General features: G+C 38.9%; 1 protein-coding gene across 10 annotated transcripts in view; it reads right to left on the bottom strand.

The window, feature by feature from the left end:
- LOC138979690 (doublecortin domain-containing protein 2-like) overlaps positions 1-11562 on the bottom strand; it is an 85882-nt gene that overhangs the window by 73432 nt on the left and 888 nt on the right. The gene's annotated exons all lie outside the window — the stretch shown is intronic.

Genomic DNA, 11562 nt, shown 5'->3' on the forward strand with positions numbered 1-11562 from the left:
CTGAACTGATTTGGGTTTTTGTGTTCATTTCACCATTATAAGTAACTCTTCCTTATCTTCTCCAGTGTTTGGCGTTTATCTCCCTTCCTTCGTGTGGCTTTCCCGTTCAGTTGTAAGTTACTATTACTATTTTTAGAATGTCACTGCGCTGTCCACTGCGCTGTCCAGAACGCTTCCCTTGCACCCGTAAGTTGTTCTTACTGTCAAAGTGAAAAGGTCGAATCAATTTATAGCCACGCGAAAAATACACTCTCACCTATCTCTATATATTTATAGATATAGATATACATATTTATATATACGGCTTCTCTGTGTGTGTGTTTGTGTGTGTGTGTGTGGGCAAAAACCTGTGGATTGTAGAGTTCTGTTTGTGATGGGGTCTAGCGGCTTTTGTCTGTCTGTATGTTCTGGCATTTGAGAAGCCACAACAGATAATATAGGGCTAAGAAATAAGCTCTAAAATTCTCAATCCCGTTTGACAGGACTTCGCCTGCAGAGGTGATTGTGATGAACCGCCACGCTGTCTGTCTCTGTCTCGCGATTCACCCCGGCGAAGCCGGGTATTCCTCTAGTATATATATGTCAAAGCAGCACCGCCCCGATATGGCCCTTCGTGGTCGGCTGGGCGTTAAGCAAACAAACAAACAAACAAACAAAAAATCAGTGCAAAGCAAAAGAAAAAAGTGCGTATGTGTGCTTTTCGGGGTCAAATTTCATACACCCATTCCGGTTCTCTAATCACTGTTTGTAGTGTTTGCAATATTTCCTTTCTTGTATTCTCCTTGTGCTCGATCCCTTCGACACACGCCAAATGAGTTCTTTGCGTGCCGTTACTCTAGATTCGCACACAATTCTCCCAGCTCCGCCTTTCTGTTTGTCAGAACAGCCTGCACTAATTGGAAGCCATTGAAAGGAGCAAATGGGTCTCAATCATAGCGTTCTCTACTAAGATCGCCATGGTCTCAATGCACGCCTTTCGTCAAGGTCCTTTCGGTTTGAACGAGTGTTGCGTTTTGGCAGTGTGTTATGCAATCTGTTGTTTTAGTCCGTCGTCACGGATATTTATAAACGAAGGATATAGGAGACTTTTTCTTAGTGTACTGGAAGTCATAAATATATAACGATATGTTAGACTACAGGAAGTCGTGCGCTGTGTAGGTCTTAGTAACCGGGAGTTACAATGCTAGTTTGTGATTTCCAGTCGTCACGCACACGTGTATGCGATATGCATTTCCTTGCGACATTGAAGAAATTAAAGGGAATGACGTCACTTCCCTCACCATCACCCCCTCTCCCATCCGCTCTTACCCTCAACCATCACTAAAAAATATATCAACGACGGTTTTCATGTGTACTACAGCCCCTTTGTAGCTAAAACCTATAACGCGTATTTCAACAACCTACGAGAGATTACACGACCAAAAACATGATGACACCATTTAAATGGATACAAGTATAGCAATCAAGAGTCTTAGAAATTTTCATCTAAATGTACAATAGTGCGAATTTTACTGTCACTGCTTGATGAGAGTGTACGAATGCATTCGGAGCTCAAATTAATATATAATTATAACTGCGTATAGTGGTTATCTCATGTAACTTTTACTGCAGCTAGAACTACAGCGTTTTTCTCTTCCAACGATCAAAACGAACAAAAATGAACAGTCCAGTTTGTCCAATCAATAACATAAGACATAAGACAATTTATTGTCCACACAATAAAACAATGGATGGAACAGTGTGGTTCATCTACCGAATATGAATGTGACTGATCTCTTAACATAAAACCCACTGTTCTTACAAACCTAGAACTTAATTTAACCTTGACATGAAAGTTTGGTATTTAGCACTATCTTCTCATAGTCAAAAATCACCTCAAAGTTGATCCTCATTATTATCAGGCGGCTCATGTTGTTTTGGCTCAACCAGGCATACCATCTTGACACTTTCATATGAGCAGATACAAATTTACAAGCCTGCGCTTATGTAGTAGCACTTGCAGTTGCCTTTAAGGTGACTGGAACAATTTATGGCCCGGAGGCTAAAAACAGTGCTCCAAGAAACAGTGGTTTCTTACCAACACTACTGCAAGGCTAGAAACAGTGCCCCAAGAAACAGTGGTTTCTTACAAACACTACTGCAAGGCTAGAAACAGTGCCCCAAAAAACAGTGGTTTCTTACCAACACTACTACAAGGCTAGAAACAGTGCCCCAAGAAACAGTGGTTTCTTACCAACACTACTGCAAGGCTAGAAACAGTGCCCCAAGAAACAGTGGTTTCTTACCAACACTACTGCAAGGCTAGAAACAGTGCACCAAGAAACAGTGGTTTCTTACCAACACTACTGCAAGGCTAGAAACAGTGCTCCAAGAAACAGTGGTTTCTTACCAACACTACTGCAAGGCTAGAAACAGTGCCCCAAGAAACAGTGGTTTCTTCCCAACACTACTGCAAGGCTAGAAACAGTGCTCCAAGAAACAGTGGTTTCTTACCAACACTACTGCAAGGCTAGAAACAGTGCCCCAAGAAACAGTGGTTTCTTCCCAACACTACTGCAAGGCTACAAACAGTGCTCCAAGAAACAGTGGTTTCTTCCCAACACTACTGCAAGGCTGGAAACAATGCCCCAAGAAACAGTGGTTTCTTACCAACACTACTGCAAGGCTAAAAACAGTGCTCCAAGAAACAGTGGTTTCTTACCAACACTACTGCAAGGCTAGAAACAGTGCCCCAAGAAACAGTGGTTTCTTACAAACACTACTGCAAGTACTAACACCAACACGTAAGTTTTTCTTGGGCCAGCTCTTGACCTCGCCATTCCTTCCTTTTTGCTGCAACAATATTTACCCTTGATAGATGTGGCTTTGCAGCTATCTTCGTTGGGTGTTAATTCAAGGGGTTGGTGATTGCCCACAGTCAGACTGCTCACCTGAGTTGTAAAACTTGTGGTTCCTCTCGCTCAAGCACATTAAGTGGAGCACCCCCACCCCCCTTATAGCTTAAAATCCCAAATTTAAGACCTTGCTTCTTGAGATTGTCTGTTCATAACTAAATGTACCTCCATTTTAAGACTCCTTCCTATTTACGTTCTGATTTTCTCAGATTTTCTGAGGTCTTGAACAATAACTTAACAGCTACTGAGTACTTGGTGACTTATTTCACAATTCAAAGTGCTTAATTCCCCTGCGGATTAGGCTAATGAGTAACTGCGTCGTACGGAGTCGGGTGACCTCGCTCTAAACGGCACTACGTAATCACCGGCTACGTAAATTAATAATGCATTGACTGGGCTACAGTTACCCGTGTGCGTGGGTGTGACAAATTTAAACTTCGTGAACACACCGTCACATTGGACCTTTTCTTCACACCACCCCCATCATGACGAAACACAGAATGGATTGAGAGTAAAATTGTGCGAAAACACTCTACCTTACCCTATATATTCCTCTGTAATGAAATCTCGGAGATTGAACTACAGCCTCTGTTTCTGTCTCCCTCCCTCTCTCATTCTCTCTCGCTACCACCACCCCCCCTTCCCCTCATTCTCTCCCCCCCCCCCCTCTCCTCTAAAGGGGCAGAGATTGAAACACCCCGATCCAGTAGCAAAAAAATTGATCTATGGACATGACCGCTCTTTCAAAGAGTCTATCAAGACATTCTAAAGAAGACTCCCAGCGCGAACGGGTTCATTGTCTGCTCAAATATATATGTGCCATCTAACCCAAGGACGGAGTGGTTTCCTAAACTTGTTGACATCCGCGGTTCATAAATTACTCGCAATGCTTCGTGCAACAAAAAGGTTCCACTCAACAGAAGCTTAAATTTAGGACCTCCAGTTCTGAGGCTAGCTGCGCTTTTGTCCTGTCTCCAAATGGTAGTTTAACACCAGTATGGCAATGAATATTTATCCGCACGCACGAACGCACGCGCGCGCACACACACACATATAACCACAAACACCCACCCACAACCTTCTAAAGATACTTAAAACCGTCTTAAAGGCACAGTAAGCCTCCCGTAAACCATCACAGATACTGTTAGTGAAATCAGTGAGTCAAAACAATGACCACCACTCACACTGTGTTTCACTGTGTTGGAGAATGACTATCCATTTCTTTTGTTGAAACTATATTTTCTTATGGCTGAAGTAGTCAATCTTTTGCCTGATTAGATTTTCTTTTGCCTGAGTGTATTTGCTTTTGCCAGTTTATTTTATTTTTTGTTCAGACACTGAGACAGCAATTCTTTTGGCGGATCAAATCTTTTTTTGGTACTTTAATTCTTTGTCACTCAAGCCATCTTTTCTTTTGGTGAAAGCATCTATTTTTTTTTGTAGAACCATCTCTTCTTTTGGTTCATTAAACGGGTGCCGTTTTCAACTGCACAGAGCTTTGGAGAGATTCAATTACTGTTCTTGTCATTTTTCTTGCATACATGTTATAGAGATATCGCAGGTATTTGCATGGCGCGAATGTCGTGTAGCACGACGTTGTAAACATGTACTGCGATTCCGTGAAACATGTTTGGAAAAAAAAAAGGCAAATTTTAATGGCAATTTTTACGTTTTTGCAACACATGAATGGTAATTCAAGTGTAGAATGATATAAAATTATCATTTTTGCTATCTTTGACAACACTGGTGGAGTGGCCTAGCGGTTAAGACATCGGCCCCGACATTTCGAGGCCCCGAGTTCGAATCCCTGCCAAGTCGTTTATTTTTTTCTGCTCGATCCTTCTTGACAAATATGCTCAGCTCTAAGATAGCAAACCGGATGTTACCACTGCAAAATGCAAGCGTTGACTGAATCTCTCAAGGTCATACACGCCGTATAGATGGTGTTTCGGGTAGCGTTTGCTGTACAGAATTCTGTACATGATTTTCAGCCCTATTTTTTCAACCTGGTAGCCCCGGACAGTCATAAATAGAACACAGCTTTAAAATTGATTGCATCGTATTCTTCATCACATTCTGAATCTAAAATAAAAATATATAAATATGTCATGATTACTCAAATGTGATCACAATTAACGAAAATAGATTAATTAGTCTTACTCTTAGTCTTACGATTAAAATTTAAGAAATCGATCCAAAAATGATTTCATCTTATTCTTAATCATTTTCTGATTCCAAAAACATATATATATATAGATCTATATCAGTATATGACAGGTTGTATTCAAAACAAGCTCAGAAAGTTAACAAGAATACAGAAAAGCGCGCTTTCCTGCTTAGCACAATATGCTACCGCGCTAATCTGGCGTGTCAACATCACTACGTTTTGCACGTGGGAGGTGAGCGATTTCCTTCACGCGGGGATTGACGAAGCTGAACTGTATTGGTGAAAAATACAGTGCATTCAGTTTCATTCCGTGAGTTCGACAGCTTGACTAAATGTAGTAATTTCGCCTTACGCGACTTGTTTTCATTGGGGAGGGGAGTGTCCCTAAAAAAGAGGTTCCATTCTATCAAGTCCGGGAAGAAGGACAAGTCAAGAATGTTGTTTCTTTACACAGGGAGTCTTAATTACTTTCTTGCAGTAGCCTACAGCTTAGTCAAGCTCAACAAATATGGCTCGGGCCACTGGCAATGAATTAAATATCCTGCCTCATGCTAGTTTTGAGCCAAACTGTTCTGGCAAAACTCCAGAGCTGAACAAAACAATACATTGGGTACACTCTGGTATACAAAAATCACAGCCTTATGAATCTTGCTTGAATCCCAATACACCGATTTATAAAGCCTACATGTTCAAAGAGTTTGCCTGACTGGAACTTGTGGGAGTCTGTTGTGTGTAAAACTAATTTCTGAGAGTAGTTTTGAGTAAGGAACAAGTCTTGAAGACTTAAGTGTGCTTCTACAGAAAACAACTACATGTAATATACTCTAGTTGCTATACTTGTGAGAATTAGTTTTGAACTTTTTCTGTTTTCAATTTCAGTGACAAAATATAACATTGTTTTTTAATTTCAGTTTTGGTAATTAATATTAATTGGTTTGTTTAAAAAGGTGCCTCACCGTGACCACAGAAACAATACAAGACTTAAAATTAGTTAAATGGGATAAATTTGAAAAATATTGAATCATATAATTATAAGTTCCATATCAAGGCAGGCCTTCAAACGCAGTCTTCACTGTTTTTGTTGTTGATTTTTTTAAACTGTTTTTTGTTTAATTTTTTGGCTTGTCCTTTCTCATCTTTTAATTTATTTTTTTCCTAGTTGTTCTGGCAGCCACATTCCTTTTACACAAATAACTTCTGTAGTTTCTGCTCCAGTATGAGGACAACGACAAAGGAGAATAAGCCAATCGTTCACACAGCACCTTGTCCTTAAGTGGGTCTATGTCAGTACTGGTTCTGCACCATGCTGTAAGTGTAACTTACTATTAATACACACAAGTTCAGATTTGGTCATGCAGATCCCAGGATTGACAGTCAGAGTCAGACCATGAAGAAAAACTTACCCCACGGCATAAGGCAAAAAATAAAATAGTCTGTTTACGGTAACATAGGCCCAAAAAATTAGGGTCGGTAGGTTGGGATTTAACAAAGACTTTTTTTCTCTTTTTTCCCCCCCAAATGCCAAAAAAAAGTCCAGGGTCGCGCGAAAAAAAAGGGTCGGTCGGGATACCGTAAACAGACTTTTTTTTTTTTTTTGGGGGGGGGGGGGGGGGCCCTGTAGCTTTGTTGTTACTGAAGGAGTAAAGATTCATTAACTTGATTAAGCTCCAATGGTTAATTGTGTTAGTTGCATGGCGATCTTAGTTATTAAGAACGCTGTGGTTAGTTGTTACAGGTGAGGTCAGAATTTGTTTGTAGGTCAGAAGTTTTAACAAAGTAGTAACAGATGTGTATTGAACATAATAAATAAAGGGGTTGCTTTAAAGTATAACACAAGAAAATAATATAATTAATATGATTGTGTACCTTTATCATGATTGTTTTGTAGTTTTGTTACAGTGCCATTGCCATGAGACACATTATGTATGATATGTATATTTCCCATCTCCGATTTCTGCACATTACATGATCCTTAATATTTATAATGACCATTACAATTTGACTAGTTCAGAAAACAGCTGGCTCAACTTCAAATATATTCGATTCCAAACCTGGATCTGAATGAATTTCCAGCAGTAAAACCAGGGAGTGCTCACCAGAAAGGTCTGCTATTTTCAGTTATAAGTAAGTTCGCAAAGACCGCAATGTGCAAATGAAATGGGCAACCGGTCAATCATAGGTTATTATCTCATTTATGCCTGGAAGATTTTTGTATAATAAATGTTACTTGATCTGACCGGTGGCATAAATTATCGACCAGTTTTTGAAAGAGCCAGCATTCAATCAAAGTCAGACTAGGGAAACCTTGTTTTTCACTTTGAATATGGTCAAGGCTCAGGAGGTGGCTCGAGTGCAGAAATCACCAGCTGGCATTTTTGACTGCGATTCTAAGGTTGAAGATAAAGAAATAATGAAATCAAACTGTTGTCACTTGTTCTTATATAATCAAAGCTTCGTGTGATGACATAAAATGAGTTAAACTTGCTTTCTGTCATTAAAAAACAATTTTTTTTAATGAAAAATCGACGATCGTGGTGGAAGAAAAACGTGACAGACATACCTGTGTGTCACTTCAGACGGCATTTTTCACCATAACAAGATCGAATCAAGAGTCAATTTATTGATTTCCGAATTCTTAAAACGTTATCAATTCCTATTGACCTTACGTGCGTGTCAAATATTTGTTCGTTTCTTGTTTATATAGAGCGTCATCAATCGTGCTCAAACGCAACGCGTGGTGTCATGTTTGGGTGATAGCGATCGATGTTAACTTGAAAGAAATATCCGCATCCAACACATGTGATTAACCTCTAATCTGAAAGATTTTATGTTTTAGTTCTTGGATTAATCAGCAAGCGAACATTTTAAACTCTGATGCAGCAAGAAATTTACATTGATTTTGCGGAAGCGATATGGTGTCAACAAACCGTTGCGTTTGGACACGAAAAAGGAACAATGTATGTGTATTTTTCACTCCATTTTTTGGAGATTAATCCGGCATGGAAGTGAAAACCACTCCAATTTAGAATATTGCGCCATTTGAAGACAAAGCGCGCGATGGACGCCGAGGATAGGCCGAAAGGTAAGGTTTTTATTTTGGCGTCATTTGTTGAGTTTGTGCAAATCCAGCGAAATTATGGATAGAATATGAAGTAATGACCACATTAGGCTTTCGAGTGCTGAGTTCTGTTTCTCTGATAAAACTAGAGATCCTGTCTGAATAGTTGTGCTTTCATCAACACTTTCCTACGTTCCTACATTTGTCAATTTTTGCTTTGTCATGTGCATTCATGCCGATCATGTGGTGTCACTGTTGCGTTTTTGGTTTGATAGATCTAAGTACGTTTTCAACCATCAATGATGCATCCCTTCATGAAATCACTTCGTGAAGTACCCCTAAAAGTCATTTACTGCGATTTACAAGATACGTGGTTGATATTATGGGATGCAGGAGATCAAACGCAACTTTACACCAAGTCTGAGGTCGTCAGCGTTATGTTTAAACTCGTTCAACTAAATGTCTTCTAACATACACTAATTTTTGTGGCAGATTGAATACTATGCATTAACATCATCATTGGGTCTGAACTTGTAGACCCTTATTGTGTCTGATCGCCGAGTGCTAGTTTTATGTCCAAACATAGCTTGACGCTATGCACAGTCGATCTCTGCTGCCACGGCTGGTGTAATGTTAGGTTTGGGCACTCGGTTTTTTACTTATTTTATTTTTGGTAAAGAAAAACAGATGTAGAATTTAATATTGATATTATCTGTTTCAAATAACTTTCCCCCCCCCCCATAGAAACCACGTTTTTGTTGTAGTTAGTGTGATCCATGTCCAAACACAACATAACACATCGGTGTCAGCTTGAACTGTCACAGTGTTGTAGTGTAATATTTTTATAGTTTCTTAGTCTATTTTCATCTAGCTTTCCTTTTTATCTGGCATTTTGTACAGGTAAATGTAGACTATACATTTTTTCCTTTTAATTGGTTTGAACATGGTCTTAAGTTATGTTTGGGCATTTTTTCATGGTACAAAAACTTTTTCTAAGGTTGCCCCTCACCTATTCAGTGAACTTAGCTCTGTAGCAGCCTTTTATGTGCACACAATGGCATCTGAATTGGATGGCTTACTTACACCCATAGTTCCAGAGGATGTAATTTTATCTTTTGTCACGGTGTCATGTTATGTTTCATGGCGTCATGTTATGCTCAAACAGCAAATTTTCTGTGCAAACATAAAAGATTAAGTTTACACATCAGATTATTTGGTGGCTAATAATTACCTACCATCGCTGCATGTAGATAGCTGTCCTCCTGTTCTTTTATTATGTTTGGTTTTGCCACTTTAGCCTGATTAAGACTGTGTCACGGCGTCATGTTATGTTTCATGGCGTCAAGTTATGTTTAAGTGTTTTAATTTCAGAATAACTTTTTCTAAGGTTGTGACTTGGCTATGCAGTTAACTGTGCAATGTAGCTACCAACGCTATGCACACAATGGCTTCTGAATTTGATATTTTATTTGGATCTATAGCTCCAGATGATGTAAGTTTATCTTTTGTCACGGCGTCATGTTATGTTCAAGCATGGCTACTTTTTCTTTTTTCCCTCTCATTTAAAGACAAGGTAACACATCCACTTTTTTTGGGGGGGGGTAAAGGAAATAATGTATGTAACAATGTTTTATTATTATTTAATGCCAAAATGATTGATTTGGGCATGTTCTTGGTTTAATTTTTGGCATTTTCGGGTATTACGCAGCATCCAGTGAAGGATGGCTCTATTATTGATTTAATTTGATGACTATAATTAGTATTTTCATTATGATATTTTGGAGACACACAAACATTATCTATGTTTTCTGTTTTGGACTTAGTATTGATAGTATTTTGTCTTTGAACTCCATGCTGCATTTTGACTTAGTGTTTTGGTGTCATGTTATGATTAAGCAATTTCAAGCTCAGGTATTTGACCCAATTAGAGATTCTTACCTGCTTATCTTGTTTGTATTGATGGATGTGTGGTCTAGCAATAAAGAAACACCACCAACATTTCTTTTTGTTTGTTCTTGGATCATTAAATTGCCTGAATCTGAAATTGTGATGGCGTCATGTTATGTTTGAACATTGATATTAGTTTTGTAAATACATCTAAACGATGGCTCAAGTGTGAAAAACATTTTTCGTAGAAGTTTAGCATGACCATACCTGGTAAATTGTCAGGAAATTGTCAGCTTGTAATAACATTGAAATTTGTTCTTGCATGTCACACTCATTGGAGTCACCTCCTGAGCCTTGACCATATATATATTCTCAAACAAACTTGGTGTATTTTCAGAAAAATGAGCGTACTCCACACAGCATTTCAACATCAATGCTTCAAACGCGCTTGTTGCACTGATAATAAAGTTTACCAATACATTTAAATCAAATGCTTCTTTCAATGTTTCAACTGTGATCATGTGTCAAAATACTGGATCGGCTTCGGGATGTACTTGTGAAGAAAAATAGTCTTTTCTCATCAAAATTTTGTTCAACTCACCGTACGTACTAATCTTATTCTAGACACTCATGTGTACAAAATATGACGAAATCGTCTGCAAAGTTTAAAAAAATCAGACTGGTTTGAAAAATCATTAGATCAATTCTTTGTCAAACTGCTGTGGTGAAAGGCGTTACACAGAAATGAATAATCAAGAATCAGTATAATAACGATGAAAGTAAGGACAATTAAGTGCCATAAATAATTTCTGATTAGTCAATTATGTGACAATTTAAAATACTATGTGGTTGGAACATCAGGCATGGGAATTAAAAAAAGTAAAAAAGGCTGAACATTTGTAAGTAAGCTTAAAGTCGACGGCGCAAAGCGCCTAGCCTTACTAGGTGGGCCCCCCCCCCCCCCCCCCCCCCCCCCGAAAAAGATTCTCCAAAGAACCCAAATTGTGCAGTTTGGTCTCATCTGAGTTCCAAGTTTGCCATTAAATTCAGTTCTCAGAACCATTTTTGCCTCCCCCACTTATTTTTTCGGCGGACACTGAAGCTTTTTCGGTGGAACAACAACAAAAAATCGGCGGAAATTTGCCTTTCGGCGGACAATTCCCATGCCTGAACATGTGTTGTATTTCTGTATGCATCTGTTTGAAGGGAATTGTAATGGGAATGAAATAATTAATTTAACGCTCTGCCTCATTTGGTTTAAAATAATTAAGTAATTATGCAGTTGAAAATTATGTATTAAAGTGTGTGTGTCTGTGTAAGTTCTTTTTGACTGGCTAGGGGGGAAGAGGTGGGACTGGAAGGAGAGAGAGATCGAGAGAGGGAGAAAGAGAGAGTGAGTGTGTGTATGTGTGAGTGTGTATCACGGTATGTGTGTGTGCGCACGCACACGCTCTAACTGGAACTGGAATAGGAAGTGTCCGCCTAGCAAATCCAATGCTCAAATATTGAAGTGATGACAAAAATTAACATGATTATGAAATTCAACAAATTAATGT

The sequence above is a fragment of the Littorina saxatilis genome, linkage group LG11, assembly GCF_037325665.1.
Source record: "Littorina saxatilis isolate snail1 linkage group LG11, US_GU_Lsax_2.0, whole genome shotgun sequence".
NCBI lineage: Eukaryota > Metazoa > Mollusca > Gastropoda > Littorinimorpha > Littorinidae > Littorina > Littorina saxatilis.